Source organism: Bubalus bubalis, chromosome 8 (assembly GCF_019923935.1).
Source record: "Bubalus bubalis isolate 160015118507 breed Murrah chromosome 8, NDDB_SH_1, whole genome shotgun sequence".
NCBI lineage: Eukaryota > Metazoa > Chordata > Mammalia > Artiodactyla > Bovidae > Bubalus > Bubalus bubalis.
This window is the reverse complement of record NC_059164.1, coordinates 8,306,672-8,327,305: the sequence shown is the minus strand read 5'-3', so window position 1 is coordinate 8,327,305 and position 20,634 is coordinate 8,306,672. Positions and strand designations below refer to the sequence as shown.

The 20,634-nt window shown below is 42.0% G+C and overlaps 1 protein-coding gene and 1 long non-coding RNA gene across 7 annotated transcripts in view; one reads left to right on the top strand and one right to left on the bottom strand.

The window, feature by feature from the left end:
- CDK14 (cyclin dependent kinase 14) overlaps positions 1–20,634 on the bottom strand; it is a 662,006-nt gene that overhangs the window by 36,184 nt on the left and 605,188 nt on the right. The window contains exon 16 of one of the 6 annotated variants that reach the window (XM_044946420.2): positions 9,142–10,918. The exons of the other annotated variants lie outside the window; for them this stretch is intronic. The gene's annotated coding sequence lies outside the window, so the exon portion shown is untranslated. Of the gene's footprint in view, positions 1–9,141; positions 10,919–20,634 lie in introns of those variants that run through there. 6 annotated transcript variants of the gene reach the window in all.
- LOC123334632 lies at positions 1,363–15,977 on the top strand. Its single transcript, XR_006552616.1, has 3 exons — positions 1,363–1,413; positions 15,357–15,387; positions 15,871–15,977. It is a non-coding gene; the product is annotated as an uncharacterized LOC123334632 (long non-coding RNA).

The following is a 20,634-nucleotide window of genomic DNA, read 5'->3' as shown; positions in this document are numbered from 1 at the left end:
GGAAAAATGATCCTATTACACTTTTAACCCACCCCAATGTCCTGGCTATGAGCTCTTGGTACTTGAGTGTAATAAAAAAAAAAAAAAAATCAAGGCTAGAAAGTTGTATGTTTAATGACAATGTTGGATGTCATTAATTTCTCAACTATATAATTCTAAATCCAAATAAGAAGACTGAACTCTTGCCCCAGCTTCTTTCATGCTAGATAAGCAGCAAGGACAGGATTAATAAAGTTGGGAAGAGTAGTCATGTGCTTACATAAGAAATCCAGTAAGTTTTGCACCCACTGGAGATTAGTGAGGCCCTTTGGAGCAGGCCCAGCTACAGAGATTTGCAGAAGCCTTGTGTCCCTGGTGGCTACTGATTAGCCTTTGGATAATACTTACTGTTCAGCATAATTGGGAGGAAAGTGAGTTTGCCTACTTGTCTATTAATAACAGTAAAATAAAATAATGGTGAAAAAAACAACCTCTTTAAAGGTGTAAGGGATAAACATTCCATGTATTTGCTCAGCATTTCTAGGACTGGAATCTGATTATTCCAATTTAATATGCTTCAATCTTTTTTGCATGACTACTCCATAAATGTTTTTGTTAAACCATGTACTCTTCTTGCATATTTCAAAGCTGAAATAGGATATTTTTATCATAAATTTAATAGTAGCAAAAGGTGTAATGTTTGGCTTATTGAAAACATTGACATTTTCAAATAAAGATGTTATATCATTCTTTAAACTTGGTCCACTGTAATGTCAGTATATTTAATCTATCACCTTCCAGTTTCAAAAGCACATGATTAAGTTATTCTTTAACAGTTGGAAATTTTACATCATACTTTTTTCTCCTTTAGTATTCCCATCCCACTTCCCTAAACAGAGTTTTATCCCAATATAATACATTCTCATCATGGAATTATGTTATCATTCTATAACACTCAATAGCATAAATATATACAGGAATCAAATTTAATTAAAAAATTTTCCTATAACAAATTGATCAAAGGGTCAAAATACTACAAAACAGAAAGTAAGTATTGAACATTAAACTTTTATTGGAAACATATCTCTTAATGAGGGAGTTGAGGGTGGCCTCTCTTCTCCCCAAGTTAGCTGATGCATCCCTAGAAACAGAGCACTTACTGTTCAAGTGAGTCTGGGTGCTTCAATTAGAGGAGGCTTTCTGGGCCTCTAAAGTGAGTCCAAAGGGCTTCCCAGGTGTTACTAGTAGTAAAGAATCCACCTGACAATACAGGACATGTGGGTTCAATCTCTGGGTCAGGAAGGTCCCCTGGAGGAGGGCATGGCAACCCACTCCAGTATTCTTGCCTGGAGAATCCCATGGACAGAGGAGCCTGGTGGGCTACAGTCCGTGGGTTTGCAAAGAGTCGGACGCAATTGAGTGACTGAGCATAAGGTGGGTCTCTATCGCTTCGTTACCTGGAGATCTGCACAGCTCATGACAATTCGACATGATAAGGTTGGGATGGATGAGAAGACGCTTTCTTTGCTAACATGGAAGAGAGGCTATTGGGAAAGGAGAATCAGGAGGTATTCTCAAGAAGATCAATTTTAGAACAGAAGAGGAAATTAGGGAAGAGTTTGGGTATAAAGGGGTACAATTATCATAGTTGGAAAACTACAGAAATAAGATGACATCCATGCTTTACAGAAACTCATAATTTGATGGGGGAGACATATAATAATATGTTAAATAATAAAATTGTATTTATATATTATTATATATAAATTAAACTGTATACAAATTACATTTTATATAAATTATATCATATAATTATATTATTAATTATAATTTTATTATTTAACAAAAATAAAATTTAATGTGAGTGCAGTAGTAAGGTACAAGGTCAAAGAGGAAGAACAATGGGGAAGTAAAAAAGGTTCTTAGAAGAGTAAGTCTGAGAGAATAAGGAAGGAGGCATCTCCACACCACCTTCAAGGTCTCGGGACGCAGTGGGGTGAGGTGCGTTTATCAGCATCACCCCCAGCACCCCCTGACTGAAGCACTGAATGGGTTTGGAAGATCAGATGGAAAGGTCAGTCATGGTCAGAATGGGAGGGTTCTGTATTCTTCACTTCACCCTCGTGCCAATAGGACCCACTAGCTCAGCGACCCCCAACCTTTTTGGCATCAGGGACTGGTTTCACGGCAGACAGTTTCCCCATGGACTGGGGCTGGGGAGTAGTTTCAGGATGATTCAAGCACTTTACATTCATTGTGTACTTTATTTCTATTTTTTTTAATCTTTTTTTAACATTTAAATTTATTTATTTTAATGGAGGCTAATTACTTTACAATATTGTATTGGTGTTGTGTACTTTATTTCTCTTGTTATTACATCAGCTCCATCTCAGATTTTCAGGCATTAGCTCCTAGAGGTTGGGATCCCTGGTCTAGAACATTTCTAAGCAGGGAGTGACTGATCAGATTGGTGTTTTGGAAAGAATACTCTCTTGGAAATAAGGCAGGTGGAGGGTGGTGAGGGACAGGAGGGGGAGTAACTAGATGCAGAGAAACAACTTAGGTAGCAGATGGGGGATAAACAGGGCCTCGATTAAGATTACAAAACAGTGTGGAGTATAGAAGAGCTAAGATATTATTCAGAAGGGATTGGAGGTCTTGGTGGTTCACTCAATGTCGGCCCATCAGCAGGATGCTGAACCCTCTTGGTTGGGCAGTTGTGCCGCTGATATAATTACAGATAGCAAAGGGAATACAAAAGCTCCCTTTGAAGACAGGGCTCACATTTTCCTCATCTTTGTTTCTACACCACCTGACAGTTATTAGTGAATACATAAATAAACTATCAGCACATTTGACCTCACTAATTCCAAGTTCCCCAAGACGGCACATCTAAGCAGGTTTTAAATTTTGTTTTATGATAAAATTTGTGGACAACTTATAACTGACCCTTCATAATAAAACAATAATCTAAAAACTGACCCTTAATAATAAAACAGTAATTTAAAATCTAGTCCAGTTGTTGAAAATAATAATACGTATTAAAAAAAACTAAACATAAACATTTTTAGAAGACTGCACCATTCAATTGGAAATGCAGCCATCGAATATTGAAATTAAGCACTGGCCTAAAATTACAGAGTCAAGACAGTTAATTCTACATGCGATAATGTGTTTACATTTTAAAAGAGACTATAGTTTAAAGTGGCATGGCATTTATTTTTTTTTCTAGATTATTGATTTATTTATTTCTGGCTTTATTGGGTCTTTGTTGCTGTGTGGGCTCTGCTCTAGTTTCGGCATGGGCTTCTTGTTGAGGAGGCTCCTCTTGTGGAGTATGGGCTCTAGGGAGCCCTGGCTTCAGCAGTAATGACAAGGGGGTCAGCAGTTGGGGGACCCAGGCTCTACAGCAGAGGCTCAACAGTTGTGGTACACAGGCTTAGCTGCCCCACCACACGTGGAAACTTCCTGGGCCAGGGATCGAACCCACGCCTCCTGGATTGGCAGGTGGATTCTTTACCACTGAGCCACCTGGGAAGCCCTAAAGTAGCATTAAAAAAAAGATGCTATTTAAAAATGTGTCCTATTTACTCATAAAAGTATCTTTTAGCTCATATGACAGCGTGGTAAATAGAGAGGGAAGGCCTGCTTCAGTTGGAAAACCAGGGACTTTAGGACTTCCCTGGTGGCGCAGTGGACAGGAATCTGCTAGCCAATGCAGGGGACACAGGTTTGAGCCCTACTTCAGAAAGATTCCACATGTTGGGGGGCATCTAAGCCTGTACCCCACAACCACTGAACCCAGGCGCTCTAGAGCCCACACCCTATAACAAGAGAAGCCGCTGCAGCGAGGAGCTGAGTATTGCAACTACTGAGCCCAGGTGCTCTAGAGCCCACACCCTATAACAAGAGAAGCCGCTGCAGCGAGGAGCCCGTGCCCCACAGCTACTGAGCCCAGGCGCTCTAGAGCCCACACCCTATAACAAGAGAAGCCACTGCAGAGAGGAGCTGAGCACCGCAACTAGAGAGAAGACCCTACTCGCAGCAACTATAGAAAGCCTCTGTGCAGCAAGGAATGCCCAGCATAGTCATAAATAAATAAATAAATAATTTTTTTAAGAAAACCACTTAAAAAAAAAATTCTGGAGATATATTTGCTACCACTGAAGTGAAGTGTTAATGGCTCAGTCGTGTCTAACTCTTCGAGATCCCATGGACTAAATAGCCCACCAGGCTCCTCTGTCCATGGGATTCTCCAGGCAAGAATACTGGAGTGGGTTACCATTCCCTTCTCCAGGGGATCTTCCTGACTCAAGAATCAAACTCAGGTCTCCTGCACTGCAGATTCTTTACCTTCTGAGGCACCAAATGGCTAACAAGGTATATTTTGTTACTTTTACCACAATAAAATTTTTTAAAAAAAAATTGAATAAAAAACAAGCTTTTTACAAAAGTCATTTTGGGTTATAATAAAATCTCTTAAAATTATTTTTCCTTTTATTTTGCATACTCTTCATTAAAAAAATGAAATAAAAGCACTAAAATTTTGGGGGGGCTTCCCTGGTGGCTTAGTGGTAAAGAATCCACCTGCCAATGCAGGAGATGTGGGTTTGATCCCTGGATGGGGAAGATCCCTTGCAGTAGGAAATGGCAACCCACTCCAGTATTCTTGCCTGGGAAATCCCATGGATAGAGTAGCCTGGCAGGTTACAGTCCATGGGGTCACAAAGAGTCAGACACGACTTTCTGACTAAGCAACAACATACAGAATTCTTTCTAGTTCACAAATCAAATATAGGTAAAGTGAAAAGACAATTATATCTCCCCACTTAAAAACGGTCTTCCTATTTGGATGGTAAAAGGTGTCTAATATTGTAGTCTTCAAAATGCTCTTAAAATAGTATTTTAAGATTAGCAAACCTGCAAATTTACCGTGTATTTTATCTATTCCGCATACATGCACACACACACACAATTCACTTCTGCCATCATCAGAACTAAAGAGTCAATTCTGACACAGTAGAATCACTGATGATACTCAAACAACAAAATACTTATAAGCAAAAATTTTCTCTCTATATATATAAAAAATTAAAGCACAAGTATGTATTTTTTAAAGAGTCCCAAGTCCAGTACTTCAGCGAGAAATATGCCAAAATGGGCCTTTATCATTATTTTTAGACCAATGATGGAATCTGGACTCTCATTCTTTCTGAATCTGTGAACTCAAAGGGAACAACTTATCATAGCATCACTATTTGACCTTGAAGGAACAGCTCATGTCATCACAGAGCAGAAGTGCTGGCGAACATTTATCTAGATGAAAGGCCTCAAGCAGTTAACCTGCTCAGCAGAGGCAATGCAACCAGGCAACAGGATAATGACCTCTATCCAAATGTGGAAGGTACATCAATTTAATACCCTGACAGCTTGACAAAAGATGATGGCGGCGCAGCAGGAAAACATTAGCCATGATAACGCAGGGTACTGTATGTGAAAAGAATGAATTATAAAGCACCGTGCTATTTGGGCCGAGCAGGGATATTTTTTTTTTTAAACCAACTTTATATTTAGGATAGTAGTCGTGCCTAAAAGCTCCTTCCATTCTTTTCTACCTGAAGAACATCCCGCTAAAAGTAAAAAGGCAGTGTGGATTAAATTGACAGCTTCAACGCAAATCAAGTTTCCCAACCGATCCAGGAAATGCTCCCCATCATTTCTGGCAGGCCTGTTACTGTGTCAGAGTAGAAAAATCTGGGCATTGATGAACTGGCTTAACCCATTTGAAAAAGATAGGTAACTCAAGTACATGTGTGTGATTTTGTTTTCTTTTTTAAAAGGAGAAGGTACTTGGTACACTCTGGGGCGCTTTGGGTCTTCAGCTGTAAACTTTTCCCACAGCAAATTCAGTTTTTTTTTTTTTAAAGCAATTTAATTTTAGAATAGTAGCATGATCATGCTTGTATGTTTGTTCAAGGACCTTTCCTCTGCGACAGGGTTTCAGCCTGTGCGGTTTTTCTCTACACATGGCAGGCAGCTGCCAGAAGCAGTGTGAGGGGTCAAAGGGCAGCTCGGCTGCTCTGTTAAATCACGGGGTTCCATCAACATCTCAGAATTCCTGCCGAGTGGGAGCTGGGAGACCACAGATTAGAGTACACTGGAGTGTGTATATTAGGTCACTCAGTGTCTATCAAAGCGATATCACGCCGGTGAGCCGTACAATAGGTTTTACTGTGCTCCGTTCAAAGAAAATGGAAGGAAAGTGGACATGTGTGTAGCAGATCACAGCTGAACACTGAATTCTTCTTGTCCTTAAATGGATGGATTTACTATCCACAAGATGAATGAAGAATAGGTGTGCAATCAATAGCTTTGGAAATCATGCAAAGCTGGTAGTTTTATTCAGTTCTCGGTAAAGGTCGTTTGGCAGATGCAAAATGAGGCCGCCACAGTCCCCGGCCCAGCACAGCCAAGGGCTGTAATCGAGGCCCCACAGGACCTGGAGCTGGGTTACGGCTATGGCCCTGGACCAGAACTCACTTTATGATCTTGGATGGTCCCCTCGGTTACACAAAACTCAGTGTCGTCTTTTGTAAATGTAAAATAATAAGACTTGTCTACCTCTCCAGATGGGTAAGCACACTAACAAACAAGCAAACAAGGATTCCTGAGAAAGGACTTTCGAAAAGTCAAAAGGAATACAGCATGATGGGATAATGTGTGGTATTAAAGAAATATTTAAGAAATGAAATTTAACTTGTATTAAGGGGTATTTGGTCTACATATAAAAATAGAAAATACATACTCCTTCAAAGCTCATTGTTTAATTTTTTTTCTTTTTAAATATATGCTGCTGCTGCTGCTAAGTCGCTTCAGTCGTGTCTGACTCTGCGACCCCATGGACTGCAGCCTACCAGGCTCCTCCACCCATGGGATTTTAAGGGCAAGAGTACCGGAGTGGGGTGCCATTGCCTTCTCTATTTTAAATATATATATATATATGTAATTTAATTTTCTTTTTAACAGAGTAAAATATGTATTCCTCAAGGAATCTTGTAGTCTTTAACAAGACAATGAATATAATATGATTAACACCATGCCTGACAAGTGAAATTTTAAATAGCTTAAAAACTTTGCTTAATATTTTATTTCTCAATTATGACTTCTGCAAGGGACTCCTTGACTGTGATTAGCATACTCCTGACTTTACACTGATAATGATAGCGAACACTAACAAAATACTTATTATGTGCCAGGTGCTGTTCTAACCACTTTACAAAAATTAATTTATTTAATTTACATGACCACATATAGATTGGCCCCAGTGATCAGGTTTTAGGCTCAGCTGCCTTCTTACAAAAAGTATCAGGCTCTGTGTTATGATCTCCTTTTGGGTTAAATACATTTTTTAATCTTGTAAAATGTGAACAAGTCAAGTATCTTTTGCAAAACAACTTCATTTCATATCCTATGATTTAGATACCACTGTTTTCACATGTTTTTAAAGATGAGAATCCTACGCCCCAGGAAGTTAAGCAATTTCCAAAGCAGCCAAGTGTCAGACCCAGGATTCATACTCAAGTAGCCTGGCTATACCAGCTGGCTCAGTGTAAAGAATCTGCCCGCCCATGCAGGAGACACGACTTCCATCCCTGAGTCAGGAAGATCCCCTGGAGAAGGAAATGGCAACCCAATCCCATTTTCTTGCCTGGGAAATCCCATTGACAGAGGGAGCCTGGCGGGCTATAGTCCATGGAACTGCAAAGAGTCCGACATGACTGAGTGTCTAGACAGCAACAGAAGCCTGGCTCTCACCACGCTTTCCCATCTCTTTGCATCACAGGGACCCAAAGACCCTGTTACCTGGGGGGCAACGTCATGATGCCCACTTAGCTAATTTGGAATCCAAAACTGAGACACACTGTTGAGACCTAACTAGTCCCTCAGAAAATAGCTCAAAATGTATCACTGCATTGAGACTGGGTTCACACTATAATGCAAGCACAGCCCTGCTTACATTAGAGCAGCCTTTTTAGCTCAAATGCAGCAATGGCCGCCATGTCAAAAATGCGCTTCCTTGGCAAAGGAGCTGACGAGATACCCAATGACCTTCTGTCCACATTCACCCAGGCGAACTTTGAACATCTGCCGCTCTGAAGGTGGAAAGGATACCACGTAACGGGACAAGCGTGGGGGGCTTTGTTTTTTCCTTCTTTTAAGTTAGAAGTATTTTCCCTTACTGTTTGGAAATAAGTCCTTGAGGTAAATCTTTAGAAGACGGTAGAGAAATTCTCAGGTTGAATTCCATTTGGTTTGTTTGCCACTAGTTGACAAAAGAGAGTGTGAGACACAAATAGGCATAGACAGAGCTGCATATAACGGCTTTGGAGCTTTCCTTTCAATAAATTCAGAGACTGTCTTTGTATCCAGTGACCTTTCAGGAGAAATTTAAAATAAAAAAAAGACACAGTACAGTTTGTCTCTACCAAAGACCCAATTATAATAATTCTCAGCTTCATCTCGTATGGTTACTTCTTAAAATTCAGCTTAGGTGGCAAGAAGTGAAAAATATTCCTCTTTTCTGAATAATATCCTCAAGGGAAGTGAGATCACGGTGCCTCCTTTCCAGCCTCCATGATGGGTGCCTTCTTTTCAGTTGATTCTTTAATGGGCTTCACTGGCGGGTCTGGGAGAACAGCGGCTGCTCACCTCTCTAAATTTTAATCAGTGAGCATCTCGGATGCAGACGGAGCTGTATTGCTAGGAGGTTAGAGAAACCAGTGAGTGTACTCTATAAGCAACAAAAACTGAAATTGAGAAGCTCTTTTCTTTAAAAAAATTAATTTATTACAATTGGAGGCTAAGTACTTTATAATATCATGGTGGTTTTTGCCATACATTGACATGAATCAGCCATGGGTGTACATGTGTCCCCCATCCCGAACTCCCCTCCCACCTCTCTCCCCATCCCATCCCTCAGGGTTGTCCCAGCGTGCCAGCTTTGAGTGCCCTGTTTCATGCATCAAACTTGGACTGGTCATCTGTTTCACATATGGTAATATACATGTTTCAGGGCTATTCTCTCAAATCATCCCACCCTTACCTTCTCCCACAGAGTCCAAAACTGTTCTTAATATTTGTGTCTCTTTTCTATCTCGAGTATAGGGTCATTGTTACCATCTTTCTAAATTCCATATATGCGTGTTAATATACTGTATTGGTGCTTTTCTTTCTGACTCACTCTACAATAGGCTCCAGTTTCATCCACCTCATTAGAACTGACTTACAAACATACTCACACCTACTCAGAGACCTAACATTGAAAGGAAGAGTGTCAAATTACTTGAGTAGTAAAACCAGCCCAAACCCTGACCTTCTAGGCTTGATTAGCACCTTACCAAAAAATATAAGGCTCTGTATTATGATCCTCTTATGGGTTCAATTCATTTTCTAACCTTGCAAAGTATGAACAATTTGCTTGCCTCCTCCCAAACAATTTCATTTCACAGACTCTGTCACTAGCAAGGCAGCTAAAGCCTAGTGCCCTGCCTTAAGAAAATTAATTACAAAGCATTTCAAGTTTAGCCTCTTTGCAAGGCCATCCTATTTATTTATAAATTTTATTAATTCTGAAGCCAGTCGCTCCTCAATGGTGTATTTATGTTCAACTAGGTCAGGTCCGCTGGGATGATATTTGGTCTTTCGGAGCAGACACACAGGGCCTGTCCAGGCAGCAGGCGCAAGCTACCAAACACACGTGTGTCCCTAAGATTTGAGTACAGGAATTTGTTAGACTTTTGTGGGGAAAAAAAAAATCAATCTAGAAAATCAGTTACGCATTTATGAGTCTTTCTGCATGAGACAGTCTACACAGAAGGCTGTCATTAACACATGGCTCCCTGACCAGGGAAACAGGTATTTGGCAAACAGTGCATGCGGAGTGACTTGTGGGAACTGGTGTAGTTACCACTGAAGGGCACCCACAAATACAAGAAGTGGGAAATAGGGAAAACTATTATTTTCACATTATACGTTAGTTTGCTCAAAAAGTAGGCACTTGCTGACCAAACCTACAAACCACACATTTTCAAGCATGTTGTAATAGAATACAATTTAGTATAGGAGAGGCTTAGGTGATATTTTTTTAAAAAAAATCATGTTTATCTTTCCCGATAATGCTGCGATTGACTAACTTTGAGAGTGATGAGTCCATAAAAAGAAATTAAAAAACAATGTGAGGGGGTGGGGTGGGAGGAAGGCTCAAGAGGGAGGGGATATACGTACACTTACGGCTGATTCATGTTGATGCATGGCAGAAACCCACACAACATGGTAAGACCATTACCTTCCCATTAAAAATAAAGTTAAAAACATTTAAAAAGAAACAACGCAGAGGCATTTGACATTACGATGCTTAAATGCACGTTAACATTCCCATGTCTCCTTTCAGAAAAGGGGACGCATGGCTTACTTGGAGAACTACATGAGCCGTTGCCAGCTGACGGGTGAAGATTACAAGCATCTGAGACGCCCACTTTCTTGGTCTTTCTGCTCTGTGATTTTACTTAGTGGAATGTGATGAATGAACACCATTTTCATTTGAAACTGTTATTAGCTGGAACTCAGTGATGCCTTAGCACAGACTATTCGAGGCTTTAGCCTTATTTTATAGAAAGGGAGTGCAAGGCCTTGTAGAGGTGAAGGGACACGCTCAAGGTCACAGCTAGTCAGTGACAAGGTTAGACGCAGCCCCAAACCCACGTCTTTGGACTCCTAACATGGTGCTCATTCCGCCTATCACCCTAAACATGATGAAAGACAGATAAATGCCACCGACGCCTTGCAGTTTCTATGTCAGCACGTGATTATGGGATGCATGCCGTCAACTCTGAACTTTCTGAGGTTAGAAGAAATGTGCAGCCATCTGAATGTCACAGGCCTGGAAGTAATCAAAAGGGGGCTGAATGTTAGTTACTACTATGCATAATGCCAGCAACATATCTGTGGTTGGTGGTGATGTATTATTAGAGCTCATGTTCTTGTCGTGACTGTGCGAACCAAGCCGTGCAGGGAACGCTGAAAAGTGATCACAAAAACACCTTTCTTTCCCCACTGTCCCTCAAGCAGCAGGGATCAAATAAACTGTTTCTCAGCTGTCTGTCTTTTAAACGAAAATACCTCCTTCGCTCTACATGTATTTGTGGCAAGTCGGTGTTTTCTTCCTTGTCTCTGTTCTGTTCTAGTTTTTAGACCCCAACCTTGGATCACCAGGGGGTACTGGGACTAAAAAGGGCCTGACATGGTGTCTTACAAATTTATCCTGGATTCCTTCAGGACGTCACAGTTTGTGTTCAGTAAAGAAAGGCAGGCAGCGTAGAACAGGCAGGCAAAAAAAAAAAAAAAAAAAAAAAAAGGTCTGCAATCGGATATTAAGTTTACGGAACCATCAGCCTCCAGGCTTGATACGTGGAGGGCTTTCCACGCAGAGTGTGGCGGCTTCCATCTGTATTTTGGGCGGGCTGCTAGGCTCCGATGCCGGCACTGCCATAATGGTGTGTTTCATTCATCTGCAACACAGCCATGTTCCTTCTACATTTAGCAAGGAAATCTTAGTTAGGTGACACCTGGCGGAGACATCTTTCGTCCACTCTGCTTCCTAACCACACACACATCCCGCAATTCCTTTATACTAATTCTGGCCTGGCTACCTACTGGCCAGATATGGGTTTTTTTTCTTTAATTAAAAAAACCCAAACTTTAATTTTTGGCCGCGCTGGGTCTTTACTGCTGCACGCAGGGCTTTCTCTAGTCACGGCGAGCAGGGACTGCTCTTTAGTTGTGGCGTGCAGGCTTCTCACTGCGGTGGCTTCTGTTGTTGAGCGTGGGCTCTAGGTGCGCGGACTCCGTAGTTGCGGTGAATGGGCTTAGGTGACCAGTGGCATGTGCGATCTTCCCAGATAAGGGATTGAACCAGTGTCCTCTGCATTGCAAGGCAGATTCTCTACCACTGGACCACAAGGGAGGCCCTCAATAGATATTTAAATATTACTTTGCCCTAGTAGCCTCATGTGCAAAATGAGTTTATATAATAATAGTAGCTCTTTCTTAGGGTTGTTCTGAGGATTTAATGAGTAGTTACAAATGCAAGGCTTACTTAGGATCTGGCATACGACCACTATATAAATATTAGTGATTATAATTATTATTTCCCCTCTACCAAGTTAAGACTTCCTCATCATTTTGGATCTCAGCTGGCTGTAATTACTTTTACATCAGTGAAAGAATGGCTTGTTACTCTAATGAACATCATATGGCTGTACAATAATTGGCTCAACCATTCACGTATTATTCAACATTGAGTTTCCAACGTCCTGGCTATGCAGATAAAGCTCTATGTCACCTGCCACTTCTAGAAATCTGTCCTTACAGCTTCCCTATGAGGTGGATGCTTTTAATATTGCCCTTTCCCAAATGGAGAAACAAAGACTTAGGCGATATAAATACGATATGCTCACACAACTAGTTCAGTGTTACATGCGAGCCCAAGATTCAGACACCAAAGCGGCTACAACAGCAACAAACTTGTGCATGTAAAGCTGCAAACTCCATTATCTAAACTTTTTCTTACTGTGTGTGTGTGTGTGTGCTAACCTGCTTCAGTTGTGTCTGACTCTGCGACCCTATAGACTGTAGCCCACCAGGCTCCTCTGCCCATAGGGATTCTCCAGGCAAGAATACTGGAGTGGGTTGCCATGCCCTCCTTCAGGGGATCTTCCCAAATCCAGGGAGCAAACCCACGTCTCCTAAGTCTCCTGCGGGTTCTTCACCACTAGCGCCACCTACAGTGCAGATCATCTAATTCTGCGATAATTCAGAATAACTGCATTGTTATTTTCCCCTTGGGCCCAAGGCCCTCCATTTAAAACACTTAACCTACGATTAGAAACGGTTACATTGCAAACCTCCCGGCAGCCGCTGCACTGGCTTCTGTGGGGCTTGGACACGCCCTCGCGCTGGTTCAGTCCAGACTTCGGGGCCAGCGGGACACAGAATGGACATACAGAGCAGTGTCAGGGGCCCGAGGAGGCAACATAATTACATTTCAGCAATAAGATCTTCTTTGCTGCTTTCGCCTGCTACAGGCTTGTAGGACACAGTTCCTGAAATGTGACTGAACGCCTCGTTGGTCAGGGGTGAGTTCCTGTCCTCACTCCTGGGGGCAGTGGGGATGGAGCTCCTGGGTGCCACCTTTAGGAGGTCCGCATCCTTGGTCTTCCTGCTCTCTGATTTTACTCAGTATAGTGTGATGAATGAACACCATTCCCACTTGAAACTGTTATTAGCTATAACTTAGTAATGCTTTAGCACAGACTATTAGAGCTGAAAGGGCTTCTGGGAGCCCCAAAGGCTATCCTCATTTTACAGAAAAGGAGTCAGAGACCTCGTTCAGAAGAAGGGACATGCTTAAGGTCACAGCTAGTCAGTGACAAGCTTAGATGTAGTCCCAAACCCATGTCTTTGGACTCCTAACATGGTGCTCATTCACCCTATCACCCTAAATGTGATGAAAGACAGATAAATGACACCGATTCCTTACAGTTTCTACGTCAGCACATGATTATAGGATGTATGCTGTAGACTCTGTGTTTGTTCATACAGATAAACTTGTTTTTTGGAAGACAGAGATAACTGAGGAGCAATGATGTAGGTATACTAAATGCACTCCTTGTATGCACATCTTCCAGGAAAGGGGTCTGGAACGGCTTTGAGAACATCGCCATCCCAGCTCAGGCTGACCTCTCTGACTGCATGGCCTTCCCTAAGGGGACCTCTACCATAATAACAGCTGAAATTTATCCATCGCTTACTACATGTCTGACACCATCCTAAGAACTTTATATATATATTGACTCCATTTAACCCTCCCAACAAGCCTACGAGGTAGATCCAATTATTATTATTACTACCATTATCTCCTCCCTTTTATTAAATGAGGAAGCAGAGATGTGGGCTTCCCTGGAGGCTCAGTGGTAAAGAATCCACCTCCAGATGCAGATTTAATCCCTAGGTTGGGAAGATACCCTGGAGGAGGGCATAGCAACCCACTCCAGTATTCTTGCCTGGAGAATCCCATGAACGGAGGAGCCTGGAGGGCTACAGTCTATGGGGTCGCACAAGAGTTGGACATGACTTAGCAACTAAAAAACAACAACAAAGGAGAAGTGTGGAGAGGTAAGCAAATCGTCCAGGTCACAGAGTCAGAAGTGGTAAGGCTGGGATCTGAACTCTGATCCTGGGGCCTCTGCTGTTCATCCTGTCCCATGTCTATAGGTGCCTTCGGTCCTTGGCTCCCTTGCCCTTTGCCCAGCCCAATTCACAGCAATCCATTTTTCCCAATTGCTCCCCAGGGGGAGCCTGCACAGGGCTGGGTTGGGCTCCCCAGTCTCCTGCCTCCTGCTTCCCCCGATCCAGGGATCCAACTCAAGTCTCCTGAACTGCAGGCAGATTCTTCACCCACTGAGCCATCGGGGAAGCCCTACTACATCCCCCATCCCTTTCCAAAAGTCTTCCTACCCGCATTCCCCAGGAATGAGTGCAAAGGTATCACTGAAGCAACCACACACACACAAATCACTTCCCTTCCATATGAAGCTTAAATAATTACTAGGAGTACACAGAGAAGAAACAGTTAATGTAAAAAAATGAAAAGGTACTCACTAATACACATACATATTTTTAGAGAAATCAGTGCTTAAGGAAACCGTTGCACCCAGTGCGCTTTCTTACACATGTGGACAGATTCTTTACTGTCAGTGCCACCAGGGAAACCCCTCTTGTACATACAAGAGGCAATAAATAAATACGTATTCAGTGGCCGAATGAATGAAGTCAACCTGGGACTGTGGAATTTTAACAGAGGTTTTTGAAAACTTACACTTGGATGTTTTTGTTGGCTGCCTTTAAGAAGATGCTCTTCTGAAAGAAAGACCATTTTGTGAGAATGTGTATAATCTAATGTTTCCACGTGTTATAAAGTCCTCCACTGCGGGTTTTCTAACAAGTCTGCTCATGCCCGCAGCCTGCCAAAGAAGGCAGTGACTGTTCTCTTTTATGTGCTTCTTTCATGACTTTTTAAAAAATAACAAACATCTGCGACACCAAGAGAAAAGTTAATCTTTCTTAAACATCAAGGTAGGAGAAGGGAGAATAGCTAATTTGCTTTCTCGACTTCTGTGGAGATTTTATTACTTCAGCATTCTGTAAGAAATGCACTTACATTTCATGTTGACGTGCTATTTTATGAACTGTTAATAGAAATTATTGACTCACAAATTGGGGGAAAAACTAAGACTAATATTTTATTTATTATGTTCTAGCCAAGCGCTGAACGCCAAGAGGACTTTAACGGTATCTACACACTTTGTTGTTTTAATATTTGGCTTAACTATTTATTCTGTAATCATATCTTAGATTTAAAAAGCCATTTTTGGCTCATTTGGTTTTTTATTTATTAAATAGTTGTCTTGTTCAAACTGTTTGGAAACAGTAAAGTTTATTGCAGTTCATTAACAAGAGTATAATTAAAATAATGAAGAGGTTGACTGACTCCATTGTAAAAGCAGGATTTGGGTACCTTCACTCCATAGCTGTTTAAGGATTAGCCTATCACAGAAATAGCTTGTGCTGTTACCTGGAATCAAAATATAAACTTATTCCTCACTCAGCTCTGGTATTAAAGAAAAATGTACTGTTTTGCGCAATAAACCCTGCAATTCAGGAGTCTCACCAGTCAGGTTTTTCTCAGGAAACACTGGAACTTATACAGTGAATGTCTTGATTTCTAAAATAAGTGAATTCAGCTTTTCAGTTTTACTTTCCACTCTTTCTAAGAAACCCGCCCTCTAGCCGCTGCCCCGTGCTGCCCTGAGAGGACGCCCTGGCCAGCCTGCCACAGACCCGGTGTCCCCGCACCTGGCTGAGTCCTTGCTGCCCACCCACCCACTTCTGCCCCTCAATATCCACACTCCTGCTGCCTTGTCCAGATCCAGGTCAAATGCCACCTCTACCAGCAGTCTTCCAAGTCAGAAGCCATCCGCCCCATCAATTTGTTGACTTCAGATATAAAGACATAGAAACAATCCCAGTTCTAGCCACTGCTTATTATTTATTTACATTTTCTACCAATGTTAGCTACAATAACAAAAAGAGAAAAATGGAAGCAATTCAAGCATTCGGCAATAAGAAGGATGGTTCAGTAAATTTCAGAAAAAAAAAACAATCAGAATAACTAACAACTTTGAGAGCTTATACAGTCCATGGAATTCTCCAGGCCAGAATACTGGAGTGGGTAGCCTTTCCCTTCTCCAGTGGATCTTCCTTGCCTAGGGATCAAACCCAGGTCTCCTGCATTGCTGGCGGATTTTTTACCAGCTGAGCCGCAAGGGAAGCCCAAGAATACTGGAGTGGGTAGCCTATCCCTTCTCCAGCAGATCTTCCCAACCCAGGAGTCAAACTGGGGTCTCCTGCGTTGCAGGTGGATTCTTTACCAACTGAGCTATGAGGTAAGCCACATTATTGAAAATGCAACATAATTTCCCTTCTCTCCTGGAGCCCTGAAGTTTACAGCAATTTTTCTGAGTTACTTCAAGATAGCCAGACCATCGAAAGCTCCCCATTGCCTGTGACCTGACTATATCAGAGCTGGAGAGAACCGTCAACCCTTTGGCCACCAGTTCTTTACCTGCATCAGGTTGGAAAGATCCCTCACTCATACATCTGCCTTGGAATGACCTTCTCACAGTCCTCCTTTTCCAAAGCTGTGCTTAATATAATGTAACTTATGGTGGAGAGGACACATGACTTTGCAGGAAGAACTACTCAGAATACAGAATGCCTCATATTTCATGAATATGTACATTGTGACCAATTCTACATCTCCAATGTAACAAGCCTGGAAATGCCATAGCCTAATGGGATGTCAAAAACTTGTGAGTTGGGCAAGAAAAAAAAAAAAGTTTCCTGGGGGCTGTAGAGCTTATCCTGGCTTTGGAGAAGGATCATGACAGATGTTCAGTGCCGGACCAGATGCTTCCGTGGCCATGAGGAACTCCACAATGAGGAGCCAGGTGTGTCTCATCAAGGGTGCTCCTGGCAAGGTGGGACTCCACATTGGATTACTTTACATGACAGGGACAGCAATTTCCACTATTGTTCATTCATAATGTGCCAAGAATCACAGGCGTAAACTCGCATCTGCCTGACCATTCTGCGAGGTCGGCATATGAGAGTAGTGAGCACTTCCAAATACTGGGCAAGTACTGCTCGAAGTCCCGTACACGGGTCACCTCTCTGTGACTTCTCATCACAGCTCTAGGAGATGTGAACGTGATTACCAGGCTATGTTTCCAAGGTCACAAAGTTAAGTGTCAGAAGTTGGGACAGCTGGGGACTTCCCCGGTGGTCCAGTGGCTAAGACTCTACACTCCCAACTCAGGGGGGCCAGATTTGACCCTTGGTCAGGGAATAATATCCTGCTTTCTACTACTAAAAGACCCCACGTGCTGCAACTAACACGTGGAACAGCCAAATAAGTAAATAAATATATTTTTTAAATAGAAGAACTTGGACAGTTGACTGTGAAACCAGAATTCCGAATGGCCATGCCACACTGCCTCAATGCCTTCCACATAATGTGAGGCGCTGCTCTCTCAAATAATTCTCCAACAGCCCTGCAAGATCAGTGCTATTATGCATACCGGAAATGAAGAAAGCGAGCCTCCGAGAGACTGAGGGACTTGCTCATGTACACAAAGCAAGAAATGACGCTACTGGGATTTGACCCTGGGTCTGTGTGAATCTGAAGTACAACCAGACCCACTACGTGACTTCCGACAGAGAGTCTCTTGTTTGTTATGAATAAAAGCTGACTGTGGCCAGAATTTAGGTGCTCCTATTGGCAAATCCCACAGGACACGAATTACTTTAGTTAGACATTGCCTTTCACACTTAAATCTTTTCTTCTTTTTTCCTTCTGTTTGTGTGTGTGTGCTGGCTGCTTTTGATAATTTTTTTGTTTATAATTGAATTCATTTGGGGCTGTGCTGGGTCTTTGTTGCTCTGCGGGCTTTTCCCTCGTTGGCGCGATAGGCTTCTCTCGCCGTGAAGCACAGCCTCCAGCACTTGCAGGCTTTGGTACTTCCAGCTCCTGGGCGCAAGAACACAGGCTCAACAGTTGTGGCTCATGGGCTTAGTTGCTCCGTGGCATGTTGGTTTTTCCTGGACCAGGGATCGAACCTGTGTCTCCTGCACTCGCGGAAAGATTCTTTACCACTGAGCCACTGGGAAAGCCCCACATCTTTTCTGCTTACAGGGTAAACATGTGATTCAGCAAGTTCTGTGATGACCCTTAGCCTCCATCCTAATCTGGACTCACACTCAAAACTCTCTTTCCACATGTTTCCCCTGCTTGAAATGCTTCGGAGCCCTGCTGGTCCCTAAGTCACGAGGGTAGATATTAATCATGGGAGACATGTAATGCACAAAATATGGAGATAATCACTGCTTAAAATAAAATATAGGTTGTCTCATCCAAATGAAGGCTGATCCAAAAATGGCAAGTCAAACCACTAACATTTCCTTCAATGCTATTTGCATGTTCTCTCATTCTGTCTACAGCTCTTGCATGTGTCTGCTCATCCTCCAGGAGTAGGTCGTGCCAAGAGGCGCAGCATAAATGGTTTCAAATGCACAGAATGTGATGGGAATCTCATTTGGAACCATATGGTCCTTCCCAAATGCTCCAAATGGCCATGACTCAAAGGTACAAGATTTAAAAAAATAATCCTGCCACCATTAAAAATATATGAATAAATAAACGACAGCAATGACTTCCTTTTCCTACTGGATTCGTGGACGAGCTGCTTCTGCTCTGTGGCTGATTTTCGGTTCAGATAACTCATCTTTATTCATTTCCTTTCAGTTATGATGAGCCATATTGAGAGCAGCTGTAGACAGGAGAAAAAAAAAAGAAAGAATCTCCTCACTCCCTCCTTCGAATCGTCAAACAGCCATTATAAAGAATCCATCTGGGCTCGGTGGTGTGTGGAGCACCCATGAAATAATAGGAAACAGGAGGAAAAAAAAAAACACAGTTTAAGCTGAATCTAACAAAGAGATTTAAAAATTATCCAAACACGTGTTTTGAGGCAAAAATCAAACTCAGAAATGATTTAATGCAAAGTCAGGTAGACCAGGACTTGAGGAAAATTATTCTTCAAATTAAATTCAAACCCCAAACAAAACAAAGTGTCCTTTAATGCTTGATGGAAAACACCAATCAGATGTCTGGTTACTAGGCAGGTAACTAGTAATGAGAGGTCTGGGGGCCAGTTCTAGTAAGAGTAACATTCAAAGTGAGAAGGGGGTGAGCGAGTGCCAATAAGCCAAAAGCCTTAACATATAATAAGAGTGAAATGATCATGTGAAAACAACTTGCACAAAGTGGAAAGAAACAAAAGAAATAAGAAAGGATTTACTTTCATGATGGAGCTTTTATATCTGCAAAGTCCTTCCAGGTTTAAAAAGCAAATGAACTGAGCATCAAAATGCAGTTATATTTCATTTTTTAAAATTCTGGATGAACGATGAATATTTTTTGGATCAAGCTTGGTCTGAATTAGGAACTAAATGCTTTTAACATTTTACTTAAAATGATTTCATCTGTTGTAATATATAAACGCAACAGAAATCTTGTTTATAGGTCATTCTACTATATTTCAATGACACAAAAATGGCTTCGGTTTCAAAGGGGAAACTTGGCAAGTGGATTACTGCATAAAATCTGCAGTCCTGTTTATTTTACAGCATTTTTGTCCCTGCGTTTTTAATGGTTACATGAACCAAATGCTTAGGCAACTGTGCCGAAGATGATTATGATTGAGAAACAAAGATATCTTAGGAGGCAAGCTGGAAAACTGCTTTGCAAGTTTTCCGAAAATGTAACTTACAGGGTAAAAAAGAATTCTAAGTAGTGTTTGTAAATGACCCAAAACACACAGCGACTAAAATTCACAAAGTTTTAAGATATTGGAAGAAAAACTAATGAAAAGACCATCACCACAGAGCACATCAAGAAAATTCAAACTTCTTTACCTTCAATTTACTAACTAGAATTAGTAAAGGTTTTTATCTCCTGTCAATCTCTGAAAGTGAAAGAAAGTGAAAATTTTAATGGCTCAGTCATGTCTGACTCTCTTTGTGACCCCATGGACTGTAGCCTGCCAGGCTCCTCTGCCCATGGAATTCTCCAGGCAAGGATACTGGAGTGGGTAGGCATCCCTTCTCCAGGGGATCTTCCTGACACAGGGATGGAACCTGGCTCTCCTGCAATGCAGGCGGATTCTTTACCACTGAGCTACCAGGCCTTCCCAATCTCTGAACTCTGCCATTTTGACACCAATGAGTACGCACGCTTGGTGACATTTATCCTTCTCTGGTGCCCCAAATCTGATTCTCTGTCCACTTCTGCAATGGCATCTCTTCAGTCTCTTTGGCTGGTCTGGTCTGTCTGCCTTCTTGACCCTGCCTCTCTCCTCCTACCCTCAGTGGTCCAAGCTCTGCTTTCTCCTGGGAGCTCAGTCTCTTACGCTGACAGGT